The following is a 7,222-nucleotide window of genomic DNA, read 5'->3' as shown; positions in this document are numbered from 1 at the left end:
AAATTTATTGAGTGCTTATTATGTACTCTGGGTGGGCTCATAGCATTCACTCATTAAATGCTCACAACTCTACAGTTCTAGCCTTCTCAGAGATTCCCCCAGCCCACACCACACCAGGCCCAGAGAGGTCAAGGTCTTATGTCATGCTCCCCCTTAAACCTCTCTGTAACTCTAAACCCATGGGGCAGAGGTGAGCCCGTCATGTTCGTAGCCTGGTGTCATTTTACATATACTAATTTCCACATTTAACTAATAAAAAACTTATCAGAAATTGAATTGGGAGTTTTTAGCAGATTATAGGCTCAGGGCCACAGGACAATGAGAATAAAACTTTAGGACTACATATTTTAATCTCAGTCTTTTGCTTCAATCCCTTGCTCACGCAAATTTCCCCATTTTTAAGCCAAGGAGCTATCCCTCTGATATCCCTGGCTCCCTACGCAACCATGAGACAAGCCACCTCAGAGCTGAAACCTTTGGGGAACTCAGGCCCCAAACATTCTAGAATCTATGGCTTCATGGAAGCAGAGTGGCACAATGACATGTGTCTTTACAAATTTAACAGGCTGTAATCAGCCACAGCTGCCAGCCAATAGCCTGTCCGTCTTGGCATGCAGCAGCCTCTGTCCATAAGGTAGCTTTTCAGCCAGTTTAGCTGTGGGAACCACATGGCTTATAAGTCAAAAATACTTCTCCAGCAGAACCGAACAGCATATTCAGATGCTGGGTGAGGATTCATAATATTTAGCTCTTTTGTTGATTAATGTAACAGTAATTTCTTTATTCGGTCACAGAAACTTCAGTGTATCTATGCTAAAGCATCATCATTTTATAAGCACAGTTATTGGGGGAAAAAGTTCCCTTTTTGTCCTATGAAGCCTCTCCAGGTATGTAGCTAGGGAAAGGTAAGGGCAGCGGCAGAGTTACATGCACACCTCCACCAACGCCATCACCACCACCTCCCCCTTCATCTCTCATCCAGGTCTGTCTTAGGCTGTTTTTATTTCCTTTTCTTTCTTTCTTTTTTTTTTTTCAAGACAGGGTCTCACTCTGTCACCCAGGCTGGAGTGCAGTGGTGCAATCTTGACCCACTGCAACCTCCATTTCCCCAGCTTAAGTGATCCTTCCGTCTCAGCCTCCCAAGCAACTGGGACTACAGGCCTGCACCACCACACCAGGCTAATTTTCATATTTCTTCCTGAAGAAATGGGGTTCCGCTATGTTGCCCTGGTTGGTCTTCAACTGCTGGACTCAAGCAATCCATCTGTCTCAGCCTCCCAAAGTGCTGGGATTACAGGAGTGAGCCACTGCACCCAGCCTGTCTGAGGCCCGTTAACCCATTTATGCCTGAGGTTGCAATTTCTTGAAATTTTGAATCAGACCTTGGCGATGATCTTGAGCAATAGGATATAAATAACTCCCACATATGGGAGGTTGAAGTGAGTGGATCATTAGGTCAGGAGTTCAAGACCAGCCTGGCCAACTTGGTGATACCTCACCTCCTCTAAAAATACAAAAATTAGCCAGGTTTGGTGGTGGTGCACACCTGCAATCCCAGCTACTCAGGAGGGTGAGGCAGGAGAATTGCTGGAACCCAGGAGGCAGAGGTTGCAGTAAGCTGAGATCATGCCATTGCACTCCAGCCTGGGCAACAGAGAGAGACTCTGACTCAAAATAAATAAATAAATAATTCCCAGGCCAGATGCATGTCTCATGCCTGTAATCTCAGCACTTTGGGAGACCGAGGCAGGTGGATCACGAGGTCAAGAGATCAAGACCATCCTGGCCAACGTGGCGAAACCCTGTCTCTACTAAAAATACAAAAATTACTTGGGCATGTTGGTGTGCACCTGTAGTCCCAGCTGCTCAGGAAGCTGAGGCAGGAGAATCTCTTGAACCCGGGAGGCAGAGGTTGCAGTGAGCCAAGATTGCGCCACTACACTCCAGCCTGGTGACAGAAAGAGACTCTGTCTCAAAAATAAATAAATAAATAAATAAATCCTACATACTCAGCATTCCAATAATGGAACACTAGGCATAAATGGGTTTTAACCTTGGAGGTTTTAAGTGCTCCCATAACAATGACCCATCAGAGCATTTATCATTCTGTTGTGACTTTTTTCTCACTTTCCTGTATCCTCCCTAATACAGAATGTTGGTGAGGACAGAAACCACATTAATATTGTTGACCATTGCATTCCCAATACCTCATGCAGAACCTGACGCATAACAGGCACTTAATTTGCTGAATGAACAAATACATTTCTTCTGCTGTTAGGCTCTCCAGGTTTCTTCTCTCCTTTGCCCCCACCTCCCTGGGCCTTGGGGTGTGCTTCCTGGCCTCAGACTTTACTTTCCACTAGATGGCTTCTCACATGAATCGACAGGTTGATCTGTGGTTCCTCACTACACGAATTTTTCAAAATCTCTATTTGCTTCATACATGTGTTGATTGCCAAAGAAATGCAATTAATGTTCATACAATTGAAGAGGGGGTTTATTCATCACAACCTGAGGTGGAAGAAAGATTCTTCCTTCCTTGAGGCCATAGAGAGATAGCAATATTTCAGGATCACCTAACATCTTAAACAATTATTCCAAAGAGTTTTTCCTCTGGCTGATTCATGCTGCTAAGCTCTTTCTTCAACTGACTCTTTCCTAAATTATTTTTTATTATTATAAAAGCACTAGTGTTCCTTGTTAAAATAATTTTTTAAGTACAAAAAGTGAAAACAAGAGGAGTACTAAATCTCCCATGATGTCCATGTCTACACAGTCACTGTGAGTGGGTTCCCATCACACTTTCTACTTTAACTCTTCTTTCACAGTGGAGTCCTAGGATGCAATGTCTGCTCCTTGAATGGGCATTTCTTCTGAGGATTCTGGATTGAAAAAAACAGCTTAGGCTCGGGATCATGGTGACACCTCCTGCTTCTCAGCCCTGAGACTCAGCTATTCCTGGAGTAGGTGAGCAACCAAGGCCAGCACTGCATGGCCAGCGCTGGGTTCACTTACACAACTACCCAAGTGGATAAGAATCTGAAGTCTGCCTTGCCAGCCCAGACACAGAAAGGGAGACACCACCCCAGAAAGAACATGCTTCCCTCCAAAGCTTTGCTCTGAGCTGATCTTGCTTTGCAGTTTGCAGCTGGCCCAGCCAACCTGATCCATGGGGGAAGACAGAGCAGAGAAAGGGAATGACCACACTTCACATGAGGGAAGTCCTTGACACTATCCTGCCAGCAGCATAGGTCCAGAAAGTGCGAGAAAGAAGAGGGCATGTCATTAATGACACTCACTATTAATACAATGGCCCTACCCACAGTGAAATGCTGCCAATTAATTTCAAGTTTAGAGTTATTGATCAACCTTTTCTCTGTCCTTTAGTAAGCAGTGAATGAGGGGTTGGTGAGAAGAGACAAAGCAGCCTCCCCAGCACTTCCCCAATTAAGTCCAATTATCTATGGGCTAAAGCTGCAGTGAAAGGAGAGTACTACTCACCTAAAAGGTGCCAAGCACATAGAAAGAACTCCATAGGCATTTGTTGAGTAAACAAATACTTAAATACACACATAAATTCTAACTCTTGACTCTTTCTCCAGTTCAGCTCCCTATCACAAACTGCAGATGTATATATTTCCACTTTTCCCATGCATTCTTTCTGTAAACCTAAAATAAAATTCTAAGCCTCCTGACTGACGGACAGGCCCCTCCACCCACCCACCCACTTCTCAGCCAAGGGCATTCCAAAATAAACCTGAAAATCTAGTTCTGGTCATGATAGGAAGGGGGTGGTCAGACATGCCTCATCATTCTACCCTCTCCTCTTTGGAATTAGGCACAAATGGCCAGCATTAACATTAAAACAGAGATCTTAGAAGTGACAAAACAGACTTTTTGCAGCAATAAGATACCGAATTCCAGTCTGACTCTATTATAGCAACAAAAAACAATTAGCGGGTTCTGAAAGAAAGAAATTGATATTACCTTAAAATGTATTTCTTTTCTTTGAGACGGAGTTTCGCTCTTGTTACCCAGGCTGGAGTACAATGGTGCAATCTCGGCTCACCGCAACCTCCGCCTCCTGGGTTCAGGCAATTCTCCTGCCTCAGCCTCCTGAGTAGCTGGGATTACAAGCACACACCACCATGTCCAGCTAATTTTTTGTATTTTTAGTAGAGACGGGTTTTCACCATGTTGACCAGGATGGTCTCGATCTCTTGACCTCGTGATCCACCCGCCTCGGCCTCCCAAAGTGCTGGGATTACAGGCTTAAACCACTGCACCGGCCAAAATGTGTTTCTTTGACATACTTTAAAATGGCTCTATAAAGCTATCTCTTATGGGGATCATCTTGATTCTGCAAAGAATCCCCTTTCCTTTCCAGATCTTTCCTCAAATCCATGAGAGAATTAACCAAGAGTGTGGCACCTTTTTAGATCTGACAAGAGCTCTGAAGCCTACTAATTGGGGGTTTCATCTGCATGATAAAACCTTGGTCCCTACCACGCCTTATCTTAACCCAGACATTCCATTCTGTTGACTCCCGGTCTTTAGATAGTAACTCTTTCAAACAATTGCCAATCAGAAAATCTTTGAATCTGCCTGTGACTTGGAAGCCCTCCCCCTAGGTTGTCTTGCCTTCCCAAACTGAACCAATATACATCTTACACGTCTTACGTCTCCCTAAAATATAAAACCAAGCTGTGTTCCGACCAGCTGAGCACATGTTCTCAGGATCTTCTGGGGCTATGTCTCAGGTTACTCATATTCGGTTCAGAATAAATATCTTAAAATATTTTACAGAGTTCCACTATTTTCATCAACATTTCTATTTCCCATCTCAAATGGAACCATTATCCATACAGTTATTCATGTAAAATTCATCCAGCTCTGCATAACTCTCTAATAAGTGCAGACCACACCAAAAAAAATTGGTTTATTGCCCAGTATTCAGAGTCTCTCTTTCTCTCTCTACACCCTCCTTCTCTCTCTCTCTCTCATTTCTAAAGAAATGCAGGAGGAAAAAATTGTCTTATTCAAAGGACTGTATCTAGCGTCTTGATACCTAAGAAATAAACCACAAAGACAACAAAGGTTGGACTTTTTTTTTTTTTTTTTTTTTGAGACAGAGTCTTGCTGTGTCGCCCAGGCTGGAATATAGTGACCCAATCCAGGATCACTGCAACTTCCGCCTCCAGCATTCAGGCAATTCTCCTGCCTCAGCCTCCCGAGTAGCTGGGACTAAAGGCACGTGCCACCATGCCCAGCTAATTTTTTATTTTTAGTAGAAACAAGGTTTAACCATGTTGGCCAGGCTGGTCTTAAACTCCTGACCTCAGGTGATCCATTCGCCTCAGTCTCCCAAAGTGCTAGGATTACAGGGGTGAGCCACACCGTGCCTGGCCTAAAATTTTCTTTTCCTAACCACAATCTCAGCCAAAAAAAAACCCCGCAACACAGCCCTCTTTGAATATTATTTGTCACATATGCTACATTTCTTAAGCAAATTAAAATAAAATTATTTCTGGAAACTTTTTCAGTATTATGCTGGTTAAAAATACAGCCCACTGTCTTTTTATCCTATGTATTATTTCCCCTTGGCTTTAAAATATTGGGAGTTATTTTCAACTACTGAATGATTGATCAAGAAAAAGCACTGTTTTCTCTGTAATACAAAGTATTCAAGTCAATGTTAATAACTTCTTTTCCATATAATTTTAAAACATCTAATTTCCTCCACAAATTCTCTGAAAATAGCCAAAACTCAAAGTATCAGGAGAAAAACCCTGTATCAATAGCAATATCTTCATTATACTTTATATTTTTAAAAATTTACCAAACAGTTCTCATTTTAGCATAAGCCTGGCTAGCTTGTTTATAGAACATTTTGTAGTTTACTGGCTTGATTTTGTTAGAAGTGATTCAGAAATGTGTGACATTAAAACTGCCCTTGCAAAAATTATAACAGAAAATGATGGTGGTAAAAGAGACCTGATCTGATCAAGCAGGAATCTGCCTCCAGGAACAGAGCCCTTTGCTCCTCCCTCAGAATGAATAGAGACCAGAAATCAGATGTTTATGCCTAAGAAAAGCAGGATTTCATTCAACACTTCTCCCAGATCATTAGGGTGCTGGCTGAGGATGAGATGGGGCACCCAGAGACAGGAGATGCTATTGCCCGGCTCAGAGAGCTGCAGGCTTTGTTCCTGGTGACAGATGACCTCATGGATTAATTCCTCACCCGCCGGGGACAGATATCTGCTGATATCAGAAGCCAGGCATGGGTTTGGACACCATCAATGATGCTATCCTTCAGGAAGCATGTATCTACCACCTGATGAAGCTCTATTGCTGGGAATAGCCCTATTGCCTGAACTTGACTGAGCTCTTCCTGCAGAGTTCCTATCAGACTGAGATTGGGCAGATCCTGGACCTCATCACAGCCCCTCAGGACGATGCTGATCTTGGCAGATTCACTGAAAAGAGGTACAAATCTACTGCCAGGTACAAAACAGCTTTCTATTCCTTCTACCTTCCTGTAGCTGCAGCCAGGAACTGATGGCGAGAAGGAGCACGCCGATGCCAAGAAGATCCTGCTGGAGATGGGAGAGTTCTTTCAGATTCACGATGATTACCTTGACCTCTTTAGGGACCCCAGTGTGACCCGCTAATTTGGCACTGACATCCAGGACAACAAATGCAGCTGGCAGGTGGTTCAATATCTGCAACGGGCCACTCCAGAACAGTACCAGATCCTGAAGGAAAATTACGGGCAGAAGGAGGCCAAGAAGGTGGCCCGGGTGAAGGCACTATATGAGGAGCTGGATCTGGGGGCTGCAGTTTTGCAGTATGAGGAAGACAGTGACAGCCATATTATGGGTTTCACTGAACAGTACACAGCGCCCCTGCCCCCAGCTACCTTTCTGGGGCTTGCGCACAAAATCTACAAGTGGAAAAAGTGACCTAGAGACTGCAAGGGCAGGAAGAGCAGGCTCTCAACAAATAAATTATTGTGTTAAAAAAGGGAGAGAGAGAGAGAGATCTGATCTAACCCACTGCCCTCCCCATCTTGCCTTTCCCTTAATAATTCCTGGGCTTAGGCTAAACTAACTTTGGTAGACATTTAATTTATAGTTCAAATGATAATAGGTCTTTCCCAAAAACCCAGCCACCTTTGCAAACATAATGAAAGGGCATCAGGCTAGGGGGAGGAGAGGAA

At 43.7% G+C, this 7,222-nt stretch overlaps 1 pseudogene; it reads left to right on the top strand.

The window, feature by feature from the left end:
• The first annotated feature begins 6,035 nt into the window (after window positions 1–6,035).
• On the top strand, window positions 6,036–6,965 carry LOC101031910 (farnesyl pyrophosphate synthase pseudogene; annotated as a pseudogene).
• The last annotated feature ends 257 nt before the right edge of the window (window positions 6,966–7,222 follow it).

This window comes from Saimiri boliviensis, chromosome 2 (genome assembly GCF_048565385.1).
Source record: "Saimiri boliviensis isolate mSaiBol1 chromosome 2, mSaiBol1.pri, whole genome shotgun sequence".
In the NCBI taxonomy this organism is placed as follows: Eukaryota; Metazoa; Chordata; class Mammalia; order Primates; family Cebidae; genus Saimiri; species Saimiri boliviensis.
The sequence above is the reverse complement of the archived record's forward strand: the minus strand, read 5'-3'. Positions and strand labels throughout refer to the sequence as shown.